This window comes from Camellia sinensis, chromosome 10 (genome assembly GCF_055761805.1).
Source record: "Camellia sinensis isolate YWXY chromosome 10, ASM5576180v1, whole genome shotgun sequence".
Classification (NCBI taxonomy): domain Eukaryota; kingdom Viridiplantae; phylum Streptophyta; class Magnoliopsida; order Ericales; family Theaceae; genus Camellia; species Camellia sinensis.
This window is the reverse complement of record NC_138970.1, coordinates 146,210,605-146,231,726: the sequence shown is the minus strand read 5'-3', so window position 1 is coordinate 146,231,726 and position 21,122 is coordinate 146,210,605. Positions and strand designations below refer to the sequence as shown.

The window sequence follows — 21,122 nt, the reverse complement described above, 5'->3', positions numbered from 1 at the left end:
CAAAAAATCAATCTCATACACAAATAAAAGCGACCCGCCCTTGCCACTTCCCGATATATCGCGAGGTAGGAACAAGTTACTACAAATCCACCTCAAATTTGACCCATAACTATCCTGATAGTGTTATTTTCACCCTTTTAACTAAATACGCTTTCTTTTTATTATTAAACGAAGTTATAATAAAATCATTTATACCTTTGTCGACTACTAAGCCTCCGTTTGGGAAGTGGGTTGGCTTTTTGACTTTTTAGTTTTTTTGACTATTTTAGCCTGGGCTAAAAAGCTTAGTTTGGGAAGGGCTTTTTGGCTTTTTGGCTTTTTTTTGTGAGAGAAGAGTGTAATGATTATGGGTTGGATGTGATGTTTTGTTTGTTGTGGCTAAAATAGCCTGTTTTGTCTTTTGTGGCTATTTTAGCCCCAACCCACTTGCCAAACACCACCTAAAATTATCCCTCTCCAATTTTTTGTACTTCTCTTCTTTCATCTTTTAAGTGGTGTAATTTTATTAATTTATGCAAAAAATATATATAATAAAATAGATTATAAATATATTTGGTGAAAAAGAGAATAAACATATTTGATCACTCTTTTTTAAAACACAAAAAATGAAAAAACAAAAACAAAATGACAACAAAAAAAACACAATGAAAATGCTTTGACAAAGAAAAATGTTTAAAGAATGTTACATATAATCATGTTTTTAATTATATTTTCTAAGCTTTCAGCATAGATCTTATATGTATTTTATTAATAAGGGTCTTATTATTTTGGAAAATGCCTCGTAACTCAAATTTTGTGGCTCAAAAGTGGCTTAAATGGCCAAAACGACGTCGTTTTAGCCATTTTTATGTTGTTCTGAACTCAAAACGACGTCGTTTTGGCCATTTGAGCCACTTTTGAGCCACAAAATTTGAGTTACGTAGCATTGTCGTATTGTTTTATATCTAGAGTGAGAAAATTGGGTAAAAATAAAATTATGTTATATATGGTAATGCTCAAAAAGTCAATCATTAAAATTTATTTAACGGAGCTTAAATTATTTATTGGAAAATGCCGTTTGCTATGAATTCTTGGTTTCAAAATTATTCAAAAAGTGAAGTATTTGATATAAATTTAGTAGAACATGAATCACACCTAGAGCGATTATGATTCAGAAATGTACTTTTCTTGAATACTTCTCTTAATAATTTCATTTTTAATATGTAATATTATTTTTTATTTTATCTTAAAAAAAGCAATCATGTACAACATATAAAAGGTGTATATGGTATGTACTTTATACAAAAAAATATAATTTTTTAGCAAAATATATAACTTTTTACTCATCATAAAAAATATAATTTTTACTATAGAGAGTATAATTTTTACTTTAGACATGAATATCATAACATCGCATTCATAACTTTTATCACAAAAATAATAATTTTTATCATAAAAATTTATAATTTTCACTACAAAAATTATAATTTTTTTTTGAGAAAATAACAAGCTAATGGAGAGTGAAAAAAATAAATTCAGATACATAAAAAAAAGTTTATAAAATTAGTTTTTTAATATTATAAAATTTATCATTAATATTATAACCCCCCCTCTTTATTGACATATACATTTTTAAAGATTCACATTGTAGCATTTCTCTTTTTTAATATTGTTCACTATCACAAAGTCTTGGTAGGATCAGAAGAATAATATGCCAAAGAGAATAAAAAAAACAGAGAAGAGAAGGGAGGGTTGGAGAAGGGAGGTTTAGTAACATGAATCTATAGGATATGGAGGCTTGGGGAGGAAGAATTTTCATATATTTTGTTCTTCTTTGTCAGTCCTCTCATTCCAATGGCTTCATGTGCTTCCTCCTTTCTCCCCAACTTTCCATTTTTATTTTTGTTTTTTTGTCGCAATTTTTGCTATAATCTACAAAGATGTGAGAGGAGCAAGAAGTAAATGGAGATCGATTTGCAGGAAGTTGTGGGTGTGGAGAACTTGGGGAGGATTTAAAGTAAATCCTTCCCAAGACCCCCCATACCGATGATTTTCTGCAGATCCTCCCCTTCCCGACCTTGTCCTGCTGTTTTTAGGTCTCTCAATATTTTGCTAAGGTAACATCATCATCATCATCTTCTTTTTCTTCTTCTTTCCTTGTTATGTATAATAGATTGATCTGTGTTTGTGATTTGTTTTTGTTAATGATTTGCATGCATAGATCTGAAATAGTTTTATGGTTTTTGTTGTTTCATGTTTATGTTGTTTATGGTTTGTTCGACTGTCACAATATCAGATCTGTTCAGTCTTTGAGGATAAATCTAGTGGGTCTTGACATTCTTGAGTAATTTAACAAGGATTTGGTTCAAATTTTGCTTTTGATACAGCAAACCTTTTAATTTACACATGGATTCCGATTTTTTGAAATTATGTCAAAAATTTTATTTACCAAATTTGTTTAATATAGACGAATCTAAATTATAAAAAAATAAATAAAAAATAGCTAAATTAAGTCAAAAACTCAATTATTTTTGGGGTCATTTTTTTTGACTATTTTTCAAAAAATTTAAAATTATTTTATTTTTCCAGTCTGACGAGAATCCAAAATGTAAATTTTTTTAAATATTAAAAAAGCAAAAAAAAAAAAAAGAAGGATAAATTACAAATATACCCCTGAGGTTTAATTAAAATACGAATCGTCTCCTGTGATTTTGAAAATTACATTCCACTCCTGAGGTTATTAATTTCATAACAAATCGTCTATTTTATTAATAAATCATCAAATCAATTAACAGTTTTTAATAATATTAGAAATATGTTTCAATTAATAATTTAGGTAATTTTATTATTATATAAAAGAACAATTATGAATTTTATTTTTTTAGTTAATTCTGTTAAATAAAAAATTTTAACAATGGGGTATTTATAATTTTTTAAATTACATGAGGCAATCTGTACTTTAAGTAAATCTTATATTTGTAATTTATCAAAAAAAAAATAAAAACACTAAACAAACACCGCAAACACCTACTCAAAGAGTGCATGAACAATATATAATGTCTTATTTTGAAAAGTAGGTTAACAGTCAATTTTTTTAATTTTTTTTGATTTTTTTGGTTTTTTTTTTTTTTTGAAAAAAATATTTATAAAAAATAGAGAGATAATATGATTTTAAAAAGTAAAAAATTAAAAAGTTGACTTTTAACCTAGTTACCGAAAGAGGTCAGTATTTGATATAGAATCTACAATTTTGTTTCGGTATATACACATTTTAAAGGGTTATTTGGGAAGTGTAAAATTAGTATTTTTTTTTTACTTTTTATGAAAAAAAAAAGTGAAATGTGGGTTGTGGTTGAAATAATGTGGTAGAGAAATGATGTGATTCAAATAAGATGAATGAGATAATTATGATTCAAATAAGATAATGTGTTAAAATAATACATATCAAACGAAGTCTAAATATAAAGTCTCGTTAGGGAATAAGTTAATTTAGCCTCCGTTTGGAAAGTGGGTTGGCTTTTTGGCTTTTTTGACTATATGAGCCTGGGCTCAAAAGCTTAGTTTGGGAAGGGCTTTTGGTTTTTTGGCTTTTTTGATTTTTTTGTGAGAGAAGAGTAATGATTATGGGGTTGGATGAAATGTTTTGTCTGTTGTGGCTCATGAGCCTATTCTGTCTTTTATGGTTCATTGAGCCAAAAAAGCCCAATGAGCCCTTGCCAAACCAACCTAAGCCTCCGTTTGGCAAGAAAAAGTCCAGGCTTTTTTGGCTAAAATAGCCACAAAAAACAAAATAGGCTATTTTAGCCACAAAAAACAAAACATCAAATCCAACCCATAATCATTACAATCCTCTCTCACAAAAAAAGTCAAAAAAGTCAAAAAGCCCTTCCCAAACCAGGCTAAAATAGCCCAGGCTAAAATAGCCAAAAAGTCAAAAAGCCAACCCACTTCCCAAACGGAGGCTTAGTAATGTTTTGACTTTTTATCAAAAGATGTGTAGAATGATAGAGAAAGTAATATGATAATTTATAGTAATTTTTTAAATTTTTTATTAAAACATGTAATTACCAAATAAGGCCTAAGATTTAATCATATATTGTACGGTTGTTCCAACATCGGCAGTGATTGAAAGCTCTAGGTATAGAGCTCTAAATGGAGCTTTATACATGTGGCATTTAATCGAAAAACAAAAAAAAACAAAAAAAAAAGAAACCAAAGCAAAACAAACACAGGTTAAACATCACATCACGTGATGGGATCCATTATTAGAGTTTTCTCTAGAGCTCTTTCTCTAGAGCTCCCAAACATATTTTGTTCCAACATTAAAAGAAAAATGATTGAGAGCTCTAAAAAGAGAGTTCTAGAGAAGATCTAAAGAGGTGGGGCTCACCTTTGATGTGATGTCTGTGCCTGTACATTTGTTTTTTTTTCTTGTCACATGTGTAGAGTTCTATTTAAAACTTCCATATTAGAGCTCTGTATCATTATTCAACATTAAAATATGTAATTGTGATAGAGATCTTCACATATACATGACCCTTACAACTCTTATTCTCATCTCAACCATTCATAATATAAGGTTGACACATACATAAGTCGACCTCACACACATACATTAAGGGCCAACATCAAATTGGAGGTGATGAAACGTCAAAAAAAAAAAAAAAAAAAAAAAAAAAAAAAAAAAAAAAAAAAAAGGGGGAAGAGAGAGACCCAAACATTTCTCTAAAATATGAGTACAAATTCACTTTTTAGTAGTTGTGCTGCTTTTGTGTCTTTTGACTTTCCAACATCTCGTTTTTGTTGTAAATTTAAATGGTTTTGCACTGATTTGAAAATAAAAAAATCCTATTTTTTCACCAATATATAATTTTTTCATAATAATAATAATAAAATGGCCTTTTTTGGGCTAAAAATTTTAGTCTATTTGGTTTAGTTGTTTAAAATTGTTTTTAAACTTTTTATTTTTTCATATTTTTTTGGTCTTTAATAAATTTTTTTCTTATTTTAGTCTTTTTTTTAAAAAATTTTTAAATGTTTTTAATTTAGATGTATTTGAAATGTAAAATATTTATAAATAAATTTGGAAAAAGTTCATTAAAGACAAAAAATACGAAAATTTGTAGTTTTTTAAATTAAATTATTTATTTATTTTTTTTGTTTTTAGTAAGTTTTTTTTAGATTTTTCATAAATATTTACTTTTTAGGTGTACATATATTAGGTACTTTTAAAAAGTACAAAAAAATGATTAAAATATAAAAAAAAGTTCACTAAGGACAAGATAAAAAAAAATTAAAAATTAAAAATTATTATTGAGTTTGAAAACCAAATAAGGTTTTATTTGGCGACAAAGGATGCCCACACTATCTTAATGTTTTTGCTTTCCTGATGGTTTTAATGTTTTACCGAATTAATTACTTACACACTGATGTGAATGTGTTAAAACTTATTCAGTAGTATATTATGTGCATGTAGCATGTTTGAAGCAAATAATGTAGTAATGTTATGAATTATGAAAAAAATATCATAAAAATAATCATGAAAGATTTTTTACTTTTGAATTACACTTAGAATAAAACAACACACATTAATCAAGGGATAAAAAATCTTCACGATACATTTCATGATATTTTTTTCATGACTCCTAATATTATTCATAATGTTAAGGGTGTGCCAATTGAACTACAACACAAAACACTAACATGATTGTGTTTTTGTGAGTGTATGTGTTGTAGTTTAGGAAGAGAGGATAGGAGTGGTCTTTTTTTTTTTTTTTTCGTTATCCAGGATTACTATATTATTTTTTTATTTCGATCAATTATGATTAATTAAATCAGTAAAATTAAAGCTTAATATTTCATTTTATCACGCCTAGGTCTTTGAGAAGATGAAAGAGTGAGATCTCGGGTTTTATGTTGATTGATTTAACTGATTATAATTAATCGAGATAAAAAATAATGTGATAATTCTGAATTATTAAATAATTTTTTGTTTTTATTAAAAAATGTTTTTTATTTTTTATTTTTTGTTTTATTCTAAAAAAGCAGCCGTTATATCTTCTTTAAGGAAACAACATTATTAGGGATACCTCTTAATTTAAATATTAAACTATTTCCAATATAAGTGGGGAGTAGTTTAGTGTGTAAATTAGGAAGTGTCATTATCTTTTTCCTTGAGAAACCACGTGGCGGGTTTGATTTCTGCTTAGGTATCCCTAACAAATGTCAGGATATATAAAATTTTACAACCTGAAATTATTCTCCAACATAAGATTTGAATGTTAGCGTGGGCCTTATACTTTCAAATAGAAGAGGGAGTAATTTAGGAGTGATTTGACATGTTGAGAAAAAGTCAAAAAATTAAAAAGTTATTGAAAAAGTAAACAAAGTTATCAATATTCACAAATTATAAATATAAAAAAAGTTAATTTCTATAATATTAGTATAATCTCAAAAGTTACACAATGATGGTATTGAAGTGATGGGAAATTTACGTAGTAATGATAAAAAAAAAAATAGATATATATATTTATTAAGTTGGAGAGTACTGTTTTGATCACATAACTGTTCATATCCAATCAATGTGATTTTTTTCAGGCATATAATACTCGACAAGTTCTACACATTGAATGGTTCAGATTATCGAAATGGGATCAGTGATGACCCAACACTACTCTCCAACTTAATGAATACATATATCTTTTTCTTTTTTTTTTGTACTATCATTGCGTAAATTTTCCATCACTTCAGTATCATCACTGTGTAGCTTTTTGGATTATACTAATATTGTGAAAATTAATTTTTTTATATTTTTAATTTATGAATGGTGATTATTTTTTTTTACTTTTTGAGTAACTTTTTAATTTTTTTCTAACATGCTAAACTAGCCCTAATTGAAAGTGTCAATATTTTACTCTATGCATCTCACCACATAAGTAGATGATGTTTTAAGTGACAGGAAATAAATTTGGGTGATACACTAATAAATCTCAAATTAATAACTTATACACTATTTAGTCTTAAAAGTTTTCTTATAGACTGAAAGGTCCCATTATAGGGAAATTGACCATAGAGGACATATACATCGAACATCATCATCGTCAAAACAACATCATCATCATCAAAACAACATCAAACATCACAACATTATTATCAAAACAACATCAAACATCATCATCAAAACAACATCAAACATCACAAACATCATTATTAAAACAACATCAAATATCACAACATCATCATCACATCATCAACAACACAACATCAAAACATCAAACTAAAAAAATAAACATCAAACATCAACATATACATTATACATCAGTACACAAACAACCATTTCTAAAGGATAATGAGTCGCCATTGATGGTCAATGTGTGGGCATTCCAGACCTTCAAGGCAAAAAAACAATCTGAAAAAGAAAAAAAAAAGGATAATTTTCGAACATCAAACAACATCAAAACAGATCAACATTAACAAAACATCATCAACACAGTGATGTTCTTCCCTCAAATCGGATCGAATATCGGATCTGTGATGTTCTTCAACACATTGATGTTCTTGAATGTCGGATCTGTGATGTTCTTCAACACAGTGATGTTCTTGAATGTTCTTGAATATCGGATGTGTGATATTCGATCGAAATCATCAACACAGTGATGTTCTTCCCTCAAATCCCTTAAATCGAAGAAGAACATCAGACCACCTGAATGTTGGCGTCGATGATGTTGAAACCACCGCCGAATCCCATGGAGATTGTGCCGGCAGCGACCTCGGCGATGCCGGCGGTGAGGATGATGGAGGAGGAAGCGTTCGCACCGGAGAGACTAGCGGCGAGAGCGAAGGGGACGGTGAGGCCGTCAGAGACGCCGATGATAATGTCGTGCACGATCTCGCCCGCTGTGAAGTGCTTCTCGGCGTGTTACGTCAGAAGCAACTTCTCTGATTCTGTGGTTCGATGATTTTCCGCCATTGAATCGATTGCACCAATTGAAGATGAACAAACACAAATTTCCAAAGCCTTTTTTATTTATTTATTATTATTATTATTATTTTATTTTTTTTCATGTGAGAGTCTAGAAGAGTTTTTGGTTTTTGGAATGAGGAAGATGAGGGAGGAGTCTGAAGCAAGGGGAATCTTGCCGATGATGTGAGAAGTGGGAGATTGGACGCCGTGGAAGTTAGGGTTCTTCTTTGGTAGTCCCAGATGTTTGATGATGATGTTGTGATGTTTGATGTTGTTTTGATGATGATGTTTGATGTTGTTTACCAAAATTAAATGGGACTAAATGGTGCATAAGAAAATTTTTAGGACTAAACGGTTTAACTTTTCGGAAAATAGGATTTATGGGTAAATTTTCCAATAAATTTTAGATGACATCCTTTGGAACCAAATTAATCCTTTGGGAATTGAGTTTGGGACTCCAAATTGAATTGACCATACTTTGGAAATGAATAATTCAACTTTAATGGGGTGTTTGGTGTGGATTATAAGAGGTGATTATTCCTTATTTTAATTTGAAAATCTGTGCCAGATTGTTTGGTGCAGTTTCTACTTACAGCTTTTTAGGCAGAAATAACTTAAATAAGCTGAAATTTTTTTATTATTTAGCAACTGGAGAAGGGGTACTTTTGATTTTAGTTTTCTGATTATCAACTTTTATCTTACAATAAGCTGCACCAAACAATACCAATATATTCGAATTGAAACTAAAAGTTCACATTAATTCAAAATTTTTATACATATCACACAATAAACTAAAATACTTTATAGAATGAAATTGTCATAATTTGAATTCCACTATAAAAACAAGAATAACAATTAAAGAAAGACAAAACAAAAATAATTATAGGGCAATTACAATATATAAAATGACAAATTTGAGAATGATTTTGTGGGTTTTTTTGGGCTATTTTAGTCACAAAAGACAAAATAGGCTATTTTAGCCACAACAAACAAAACATCACATTCAATCCATAATCATTACACTATTCTCTCACAAAAAAAGTTAAAAAAATCAAAAAGTCAAAAAGTCCTTCCTAAACTAAGCTTTTTAGCTCAGGTTAAAATAGTTCAAAAAGTCAAAAAATTAAAAAGTTAACCCACTTCCCAAACCAACCCATAGTTAAGTTGATTAGTTTCAGAACTAAAATTGAACCATGTCACTTCAAGAATCGAAACAGGTTAGTTGGTTCAATTCCTTTAGTTTTTTGAGTCGTTTGCCCACCATAATAATAAGTGGCTTGATAGAAAAATATTATTATTGTTAATGTATATGATGATGTTATTTATGATATCAATCCATATTATAATTAAGATTATTATTTCTACTTTATTTTTCTTTTTTTTTTATTTAGGACTTCATTTTGTACTTATATTTCATTATTATGATTAATAATAGAGGGAGTATTCTCTGTGGTGTTTTGGGAAGTTAGCAAAAAATTGATTTTTGACTTTTTTAGTCAAAAAAGTTAACTTTTTGGATAGTGACTTGGGTAAAAAAAATTAATTTTTTTGGTTAAAAAAGTTAAAAATTAACTTTTTGCTAGTTTGCCAGTAAAGCCAAACATTTTTCAAAGGATCTTTGTATTATTAATCATAATGAAATATAGTGTAAAAGAAGTCTTAAACAAAGAAGGAATATAATAGGAATAATAATTCTAATCATAATAAGACCGATGGTATAGATGACATCATTAAGCCTGTGTTTGGGAAGGGAAGGTTGGGCTATTTTAGTTAAGTGAGGACAAAACAGACTTAAATAGCCAAGTGAGGACAAAAAATTGTGAGGTGCTGGGCAACAATCAAGGGCAACGTAAATTTACGAAATTACCCCACATGAATTATGGGCAACGCCTCAGCACATGAAAAGTAAAAAAAAAAAACTTTTTCCCAGGAAAAAGCAAAGAAAGTTGAAAAAAAAAAAATTTAAAACATTCTTTATTTTTTGTTAAAATATTTTATAAAAATAAATTCAAACTCTATTTATAAAAATATTTTAAATATTTTAATTTTTTTGTTATATATTTGGTTATGATTTGAGTGTAGAGTTGTGAAAGTAGTATGGAGTTTCGAGTTATGTGTTTGGTTATGAGTTTTAAAAATAATTTATTAATTGAGTTTTATTTTATGTGTTTGGTTACGATTTGAGTGTAGAGTTATTTTCAAATTGAAAATATTAACATTTTAAATTATTTAAATTTTTTGAATAGTTAAATTATTTAAAATTTTTTGTTAAAATTATTTTTTGAATATTTAAATTTTTACGATTTAAATTTTTTGAATATTTATTTTAAATTTTTGCCAAGGTAAATTTTTTAGATTATTTACATTTTTTAAATATTTAAAATAAAATTAAAATTAAAATTAAAAATTAATTAAGTTTTGTTTTATGTGTTTGGTTACGATTTGAGTGTAGAGTTGTTTTTAAATTAAAAATATTAACATTTTAAATTATTTAAAATTTTTGAATATTTAAATATAAAATTAAAATTAAATTATTTACAATACACAGGACAATTATTTAAAACCTCACTTTTTATCATTTTATAGAAAATGAAAAACAAAAATTAAAATAAAAAACACATAAAAAAACCATTTGCAAAAAAAAATAAAAAAAATAAGACCTTAAAATACACAGGACAATTATTTAAAACCTCACTTTTTATCATTTTACAGAAAATTAAAAAAAATAATTTTAAAATCAACATAAAAAAACACATGAAAAAATCAAGACCAAAAAAAAAAACAAAACAAAACCAAATTAATGTAATAAAAAAAACAAATATTAAAATGACCAAAAAAATCATTTGGGTCAACAATTCCATAGCACAGCCACCGAAATAAAAGTAAATTTTTTTTTTTAAAAAAAGGGAAAGTGTGTGGTGACATCAGTTGGACAAAATTAGTCGTCAGGGGCAATTTAGTAATATTACATATGGACACCTCACCAAAAAGTTCAAAAATCAAAAAGTCCTTCCTAAACTAAACTTTTTAGCCCCAGACTAAAATAGTCAAAAAAATTAAAAAGTTTAAAAATCAAACCACTTCTCAAACGAAGGCTAAATACATTACCAATCATTACTATTTTATTATTAAACTACTAAAATTGTTTTAAACCACATATGAAAATGGGACTAGCATCCCGCTTGTGTTTGCCCTCAATTATATGTATGATTAGTTTTTTTTTTTTTTTTCAGTAGTTTGGTTGGATTTACAGCAAAGTTGTAAGTTATAACTTATTAAAAAGCCAATAAGCCCTTGAAATTGTATACAGTAATATCTATGTGTTTTTGATACCTTATTTCCTTTTATTTTTGTTATGACCTTGGAATTCAGCAATAAACTTATAAATAGGCTGTTGTGTGAAGGAAACTCCCATAGGTATTCTTCTGAAGGACTCACATAAGTTTATTTTCTTTAGATAAGGTGAGAGTGCAAAGATCTAGTTATGGTGTTTTGGAAAGTTGGTAAAAAATTAATTTTTTAACTTTTTAGTAGTTTTTTTGTGTAAAAAGGCTAAAAAGTCAAAAAACTAACTTTTTTAGCAAGTTCCCAAATTGCCCCATGATACAAAATATGACTTGGATGGTAACAAGAATTTTACTAGCATTGGGAAAAAAAGAAAAAAAGAAAAAAAAAAAAAAAAAAAACACTCTCCTATTTAGAGTAGATGGGACATTTCTAATAATACTTTGGGATCTAGGCATTTTAATATTGGTGAATTTGTATATGGTGATGATTTTGGTGAACTACTAGGAGATACTTGAGTTGCTTTGCCTTCGCATCTCAATTGTCTATTAAAGAAGTTATTCTGTGCTTATGAAACATTGCCTTAACAGTTTCATGAGCAACATATTTCAAAGGGTTCCTTATACATAGTATACATAGTGACAACTTGACACAAATGTATGGCTCCACAACAAAAAAATTATCATTTTGCGACGGCAAAATGCCGTCGCAAATACTCTAAATGTCGTCTTAAAAGTTTTTTTGCGACGGCAAATGACTTTTAACGACGGCAAGTGGAGGGTCACAACAAAGAGCGTTGCTAAAAGGTTTTAGTGACGGCACAATGCCGTCACCTTTTTTTTGCGACGGCAAAGTTGTCTTTTTGCGACGAAATTCTGCCACCACCATTAATATGTAAAAATCTGAAGTTTTTTGAGACGGCACTGTGTTGTCGTTACTAAAAGTGTTATTTGCGACGGCAAAAATGCCGTCGTGAAAGTGTTTTATTGCGACGGGTAACCTACCGTCGCTAAAAGTTTATTTGAGACAGTACGACGACGCCGTCTCTAAAAGGTTATTTGCGGCGGCAAATAATACTGCTGCAAAAGATTTTTTTCAACTTTTGCAAATATCTTTTGCGACAGCATTGCTTATGTCGCAAAAATAATCTGATTCTAATATTTTTTGAGACGGTGTAGTGTCGTCTCAAAAAAAAAAAAAAACTGCAATAAAATTATTAAAAATATGAAAATTACCTGTATTAAATGAAAAATAACTAAAAAATGAACCGATAATTACATAATAATATAAAAATAACAATTCATTCATAATAAAAATTTTCTTCCATTCATAACAATACATCAGGAAAATTATCCCACTACATAATGTTGCATAATACATATACAATGTTTAAATATATAATGGTGTTCACAATTCAAAATAACGTAAATCAAAAACAAAAGTTTTTGTCATGATTCTTCCGTGGGTAACAAAAACAAAAATTAATCGCAATCTTCACACGCTTGCATTCCACAAGAAACAAACTGCTACTGGGAAAATATCTGAAAACAAAAAATAAAAATAATTAACGACAATATAATTATGTGTTAATATTTTAATTACAAAAAATATAAAAAATTAACTACTATATTATTACAAAGATAATTAAGTAAATAATTTTAGATAGACAAAAATCCGACTTTAACTCTCAAACCGGGAACCCGATTCGAGCCCCGTCTTCTCCCATAAGTCTCGGTTGCTTAAGCGGTCGTGTATGCCAAGTTTCGTGCCAATCCGACCCCGTTTGGTGATTTTGGAGCGTCAATACCTCGAATTAAAGTTTCTTAAGGAATTAGTTAGCTTAGAGTAAAACCCGGCTCTAACTCCCAAACCGCGAATCCGATTGGAGTCCCGTCTGCTTCCACAAGTCTCTCATGCCTAGGCGGTCGTGTGTGCCAAGTTTCGTGCCAAACCGACGCCGTTTGGCGATTTTGGGACGTCAACACCTCGAATTCAAATTTCTTAAGGAACTAGTTTGTCTAGACCGAAATCCGACTCTAATTCCCAAACCGAGAACCCGATTCGAGCCTCGTCTTTTCCCACAATTCTCTCGTGCCTAGGCAGTCATGTGTGCCAAGTTTCGTGCCAATTCAACCCCGTTTGGTGATTTTGGAGCGTCAACACCTCGAATTCAAATTTCTTAAGGAACTAGTTTGTCTAGACTGAAATCCGGCTCTAACTCCCAACCGGGAACCCGATTCAAGCCCCGTCTTCTCCCACAAATCTCTCGTGCCTAGGCAGTCGTGTGTGCTAAGTTTCGTGCAACTCCGACGACATTTGATGATTTTGGGACATTAACACCTCAAATTTTAAACTAGACCGAAATCCGGCTCTAACTCCCAACCGGAAACCCGATTCAAGCCCCATCTTCTCCCACAAATCTCTCGTGCCTAGGCAGTCGTGTGTGCTAAGTTTCGTGCAACTCCGACGACATTTGATGATTTTGAGACATTAACACCTCAAATTTTAAGTCCTCTTCCCAAATTTTAGTCCCCCCCCCAAAAGCAGTAAGTTATCAGGCTTCTTGTCTTACGCTTTTTCATACCTGGCCCCTACAAAGCATCTCTGATTTCTTAAGCTTTTTCATTGCATAAACAGAACCAGTTGTCTTTTCCCTACAAATTCTAACCTACACCCCGGCGCGTAGATAAAGCATTCTCTTGGAGAGTGTTGCAATCTAAAGGTTTACATAGTCCAAAATCTGACAGTCTCAAGTGACCATATTTATCTCAGGCTTGATGTCTTAAGCTTTTTCATACCTGGCCCCTACGAAGCATCTCTGATTTCTTAAGCTTTTTCATTGCATAAACAGAACCAGTTGTCTTTTCCCTACAAATTCTAACCTACACCAGAAATAAGCAAATAAACTAAGTAATTAACTAACACTACCTAAATAAAAATAAAAAATAAAAAAATCCTTTTCTTTTTGCAAGTCCCTAGATATAGAAAAATCTCAGGAACAAAAAATGAAAAAGAAAACAGAAACTGGATGTAATGACAGGGTAACATTTTTTAATTTGAAGTCCTAGTCGTCTAGTCTCTTAAAGCGAAACATTGTTGTAGTTGACAAACTTCTCTGAGAGCAGCTGAAAATTTATGACTTACTAAAAACATATATGAAGCCTACACAACGCATTAGATGTTTGGTACGCTTGATTCTTGTATTACCATGTTTAAAAGAGATGACAAAGTTGAAAATCCTTCAACTTCAAGAGATCAGAGCAAGAAGAAATTAAAAGAGAATCTATAACTTGAAGGTGGCTAGAGGAAAAGGTGGAACAGGCAATGTTACCTAGTCTCTCAGGTTGTGAGAAGACTTCCATATTTTGTTTTACCTAGATTCTTGGGTTGTGAGAGTTCTTGTTTTTCATAGAGATCTAGATTTGTTGTTGCCTCTTGAAGCTTAAAAGGCTTTTTTCTATTTTTGCTTTTGCCATTTAGTGCTTGTATTGGGCTTTGTTGTATATTCTTTGTTCTTAGAGCATCTCCAATGGTAGTAGGCATTTTACCTATCTAAATATTACTATAAAGTATACATTTTATTTTGCCTATCAACGATTTCATGTTTCTGCCCCAACCATGCTCTTTATTTTAGCTATTCATCCAAATACTATTAACTTTATAGAATGACACGTCAGCAACAAAGATGGAGGGAAATAATCTTAATGATTAAATACATTTTGCCTAACCTTGAAGGCTAGCTACATGTAGCTAGTAAATGTGAGCTGAGCCAAAATGTCTAAGCATATGCCTAGTGCATTGGAGTTGAAAAAAGTGAGTCATATTAGGCATTTTGACTAACAAGCATCATATGCCTAGTGGGTTAGAGATGCTATGAATCCCTCACTCAGCGAAAAATAAATAAAAAATTAAATGCTGCTGACATTAAGGCATTTGCGGATTGCAATGACACGAAAAATATGTTAACAAGATTACCATACACCGTAGCCTAGCAAATAAAATTATATTTGATTCAAGTATTAAATGTTAGGGAAAAGGTAAAGTTTTAAAACAAGAATGAAAGAGAGTGCTATAAATCTGTCAAAATGTTAAAAAAATTCAATTAACCTATTTATTGAGGGGAAGTCAATTTTGGTTCTTAAAGGACATGAGCAATTAAATCGCGTAATTTCTTTGACTTACTGATAGAAAGTAATAAGAAAGGGAGGGAATTTAGGAACCATAACAGTGAAGTACGGGATTAATAACAAATAAAGTATATCAAAAATAATAATAACAATAATTTAGAAAGTAATGCAGCTCATTGTCTAATCACTTTGAATTAAAAGGCCATCATTTTGGTCATATCATGAAAATTACAAGCCACATCATTCTCAACTAAAATTTTGAATTAAAATTCTGTTTGCATAGCATTTTCCTTCAAGCAAAGATCAATCTTTCTGTGAAAAATAATGCTTTATGGTTGCATCAAATCAGAAAATAGTTTTGGTTGACTATCTGTGAAGGGCAATAAATCATGTCATTTAGAAACACCTAAGAGAGCAAAAACAGTAAAAAAAAACATGGAATTCATCAACAAACCAACCCCAAGAAATTAATATTTGTGCACTCCATTTTTTTTTCCTTTCTATTTTTGACCCAAGAAGCCATGTAATAGGTATATTTCAACACTAATGCTGTGTTTGGTTGGGGTTTTTGGGGTGGGATTTGGAAAAGAAATGAGAAATGTAATCCTATTTATGTTTGGTTATAATAAAAAATATATGGGAAAAGAAAGGGAGTGAGAAATAAATAAAGAAATAGGAGACCTTTTAGGACATCAATTCTATTTTATAACCAACACAACCAAACATAGTTGGGATTTGGAATTCTATTAATTCTTTCTCCTTTTCCTTTCATTTTCATTTCCCTTTTCATTTCCCTTCCCAAATCCCCCAACCAAATACAGCGTAAAGCAATTTAAAATACTTGTTAAATAATCTTCCAGTTCATGTTATAGCTATTTTAGATCATTCAGTTTCAGTCAATAATTTCAACTTAAGATATCGTACACGCCCAACGACTGTGATCTTTGTTTTCTTTAATTTCCTAATTCAATTAGAAAACAAAAGAACTCTTACCATAATCTTCATACATTAACCTGAAATTCTCTAACTATTTACTGAAATTTATTTCCATTTCATTTATACCCATCCAGCCTTATACTTCCTTCTCCTGATCACCTATTTTAAAAGATAAATAGCAACAACTCATGAGATTTGATGATCATATTTCAGGGCATAAACTTCAGATATTGCCAGGTTGTTCATTAAAGAAAAGAGCACTAGTAATTGCTTGCACAACACAAGATTACAAGACAAAAAAATGCTAAAAGAAATTCTCGCGTGAATCAGATAAGCAACAGTCCAACACTAGAACACACTTGAATGCATAAATTGCTCACAATTTCAATCAACTTACTGATTCCTCGTGCGAAGCTGCAAACGCGAAAACCGACCGGTTCTTGAAGCCATGACGACGTAGAGGAACTAGCCCGAGGCGGAACTCCCTGGGACAAACGGTGCTAGCCAAGATAGAGATTTTGTGAGGTTGTCGGAGAGATTGAAAGGGGAGATACTTTGGGGATGGTAGTGAGGGACACAACGCCATTGAAGGTCTAAGAGTGGAGCTAGGGATAGGAATTTTATGTGTGAAGAGGACTCGAGCGTAACACTCTGATGCCTGACTGGTGTATGTAAACATATATATCTGTCACCACCGTGGCTCGACGCCGTCGTCTGCCATGCTCACAGTCGCGAGAGAGAGAGAGAGAGAGAGAGAGAGAGAGAGGGATATTTGGCAGAAAAGATTAGGGATTTTGGTTCTAAGAGATTGGGGATTTTTGGGTTTTTTTTTTTTAGGGGGGTTGGGCGGGAATGGAAAAAAAAAAAGGGAGAACCGAGCGGGATTGAGAAAAAAAAAAAAATAGTTTCCATCACAAATGAATCTTTAAATAATAAAACGATTTTTTTTTTTTTTTTTTTTTTTTGCGATAGAGGTTGCCGTTGCCAAACAAATTTATTTTTTTGTTAAAATAAATTTTTTTTATAGTTAATGAGCGAGGGAGATGAGAGAGATAGAGAGAAGAGAGATGAGCGAAAGAGACAGAGAGAGAAAAGAGATGAGAGAAAAGATAGATGAGTGAGAGAGAAAGAGAGAGACAGATAGACAGACAAAGAGAGAGAAAAGTAATGAGTGAGATAGAGAAGGAGAAGAGAGAGAGGAAGATGAAAAAATGGGTGAAAAGATATAGACAAACAGAGAGAGAGATAAAAAAAAAAAGAACGAAAAGAGATAAACGAAAGAGAGACAGAGACAGAGAGAGATGAGTGAGAGAGCGAGAGAGATAAAAAGAAGAGAGAGAGACGAGAGATAGAGAGAGATAAACAGACAGACAGAGAAGAGTGATGAGTGAGAGACAGAAGAGAGAAGTGACACATAGAGAAAGAGAGAAAGAGACAGACAGATAGAGAAGAGTGATGAGTGAGAGAGAGAAAGAGAAGAGAGACAGAGACAGAGATACATAGAGAAAGAGAGAGACAGATAGATAGAGAAGAGTGATGAATGAGAGAGAGAGAAAGAGAAGAGAGACAAAGACAGAGAAAGATGAAAAAAATAGGTGAAAAGAGAAATGTTCAAAAGAGTAAGACAACGTCGTTTTTTTTTTTTTTGTGACAAAAAAATACCGTCGCATTTATTTAAACCATTTTGTGACTATATATATGAAGCCGTCTCAAAACCACAATACATATATATATATATATATATATATATATTACTCTCTTTTTTTTTGTAACGGCACCTATTACAGTCGCAAAAAACTCTTTTTTTTTTCTTTTTTTTTTTTTGCGACTGCAGCTGGTACCATCGCAAATACTTTATTTCTTTTTGCGACATCAATCTTTGTCGTCGCAAATATTCTTTTTTTTTTTGCGACAACAATTTCTACTGTCGCAAATACTCTATTTTTTACGACAGCAAGTTGTGCTGTCTCAAAAAGGCACATTTTTTGCGACGGCAAATTGTGCCGTCACAAAAAGTTACATTTTTTGCAACGACAAATGTGCCGTCGCAAAAAGTTCCGTCTTTTAAGCTCCCTTTTCTTGTAGTGCTCTTAAAACTGTTGGAGCAATGTGTCAAGAATATATACTATAATTTTCTTATTTATTATTAGGTGTTACATTTGAAGAAGTCATGCGAGCAAACATGAAATCATCAAAAGATCGCGTGCAAGCCAATATGACTTTTTCTAATGTAGTGTATAATGTGTACCTATTTAATGCATATAAAGGAAGTGGCTTTCTTTAGTTTTTTTTGTTATGCTCTGGAGTCGGAAATAAACCCTAAATAAATAATCACACAAGAAAATAATTAGACTTATGTGGTTTGGCAATGTGTTTACATCCATGGTAGGGGATTTTACTAGTTGAGGAGAACATAACAACTTGTTTCTCTCTTTCTTAATCTCATATTTCTTACTTTCTTCAATCACTCTTTACTTATATTTGTTTGTTCTTTACTTGCACACTGTTTACACTCTCTATACGTCCCTATTTATACACAATTTTGAAAGACAAAAAATATACTTTGAAGTGGCAAGTTGACAACTTACCAACTTTTTCTTTTTGTAGTGTAACTTGTTGCAATTTACCAACTTTGCTTAGCTTCTAGAAAACAACTGGTCCACTTTGTTGGATTTTAGAATCTTAGCTAACAAATGGCAACAAATCTCCACCTTGGTGAGCATTTTCCATCCAACTTAGTGACCAATCGACTTAGTTGCCTTGTGTTGGCTCAGATTCTAGAAGCTTAGCAAGTTGGAAAATTAACAAGTCGTATTGTAAAAGAACAAGTTGCCAACTTGCTACTTCAAAGTACATCTTTTGTCCTATAAAATTGTATAAAAATAGGAACGTATGGAAAGTGCAAGCAATGTGCAAGTGAAAAGGAATCAAACATAAGCAAAAAGTGACTGAAAAGAGTAAGAGAGGTGAGGTCGAAAAAGAGAGATACAAATTGTAATTTTCTCTTCAATTAGTGAAATCAGCTGCCTGAACGTAGGTGCATTGCCAAATCACGTAAATCTTATTGTTTTCTTGTGTGATTGTTTATTTGATGTTCGTTTTTGACCCTTGGGCACAACAACTTTTCAGTAACCTTTTCTTTTCTTTTCTTTTTTTTACCTTCAAAATTTTTCAGTAAATGTGCGGCAATGTTGTTGTCAATGCTTGGTTTTCTTAAGAAGGTCATGGAAGCAACAAAAATGATTGTGACAATATAAAAAACAAAAAATATCATTTACTTTCATTTCTCTTTCCATTGAATGAGCTCTCATATAATTATGGGATTTATTTTAGCTTCCAATGGATTTCACACTTGTTATACCATCCTAAGAAAGCTTGAGATCTGAATGTTTCATTGTGATGTTTTTTGCACTTACCTCTTTATTGATGTACGTTATCATACTTTGTATATTTTTTTTCATCAATAAAGTTTTTTTTTTTTTTGCTGATCAAAAAAACAAAAAAAGAAAGCTTGGGAAATTGATAATCAAATTGACCTCTATTATTCTCTTCAGTTCAACGAAAATTATTCAATATCGTGTGCGGTATTGTTACAAATAGGATTACACATCATACGTTGGTGTGGGTCTTGTGTGAGGCACTAATGTATCATGTGATATCCGTTTGCGACCATGCCGCACACGATAGTGAATAATTTTGTTCCAAATTTGGAACAATTGATCTGAGTTAATGTGCCAATTAGCGAGCATGGCAAATTATTTTCAGACTTGTGATATTGTATCCAATAGCATTACAATTTGATTATGAAACCACAATGGCCTAATAATTGTTTGTGCAGGAATTGTTGTAAATTGGCATTTTTAATACTAAAATGGTTTAGGTTATAGTCATTTGAGTTGTTAAGTGGAAAGGAAATGCTGAGTCTATGTTCTTAACAGTTAATGTTCAAATTTTTGTGATGATCAATGGGGGTGTTTGGGAACCTAGCTTTTAAGGCTAAAATAGCCTCAAAAATAATTTTAGCCTAAAAACTCCTAAATCAAAAGTTTTAAAAAAAAAAAAAAAATGGGCCGGCAGTGGGCTGTCACTGTGACAGTTGTGCCTACACTATCGCAGTGACAAGTAGTTAAATTACAATTTTACCCCTTTAGATTAATTTTGGGAAATGTGAAGTTAGGGACAAATTTGTTATTTTAACTTCAAACATCATTTCAATACATTTTTCAATACACCAACTCAAATAAAAATCCATCATGTCTTCCCAAACACAAAAATTAAAATAGCCTACTAAAATAGTCAAAAAAATCCTCTAAAAAAGCCACTTTCCAAACACCGACAATATTATTGATGAAATAAATCTAGGTACCGTATGTTGAAATCAAACAAAAGTAATTAATTTTATTATAGCTACTTTTGTTTCATTCACTTTGTTAATCTTGTCATTTTTTTTTTTTTCATAATTTTTGACTTTTCTATCTAAAAATTTACCCTTTGGTTTTTGCTACAAATTTATTTATGTGTGCTAGATAGATTCACAGTCACTTAGAAAAATCTTTAGAATTATATAAATTGTGTTATTGTCATGGCTAACATTTGAAATGAGGAAAACATTTGAACATCTAAGTTTGATAAATTGCAATAGGGGAAGCTCAATGGATCTTTAGGATGTTCTTAACGATTTTGCAAAAAAAAAAAAATTTTGAATGACTACAAGTGTTATACAACACCCGTAAAAAAATTTTGTCAGAAAAATGAATATATAAATTTTTAGTTAAAGCAGTCAAAAATTATGAGGAACATAATAAGAGTTATTGGCTAACAAAGTCAATAGA

The 21,122-nt window shown here is 30.7% G+C and overlaps 1 long non-coding RNA gene across 1 annotated transcript; it reads left to right on the top strand.

Annotated features, from left to right (window-relative positions):
- The first annotated feature begins 1,673 nt into the window (after positions 1-1,673).
- On the top strand, positions 1,674-6,822 carry LOC114298697 (uncharacterized). Its single transcript, XR_003642049.2, has 2 exons — positions 1,674-2,096; positions 6,577-6,822. It is a non-coding gene; the product is annotated as an uncharacterized LOC114298697 (long non-coding RNA).
- Positions 6,823-21,122: the final 14,300 nt, after the last annotated feature.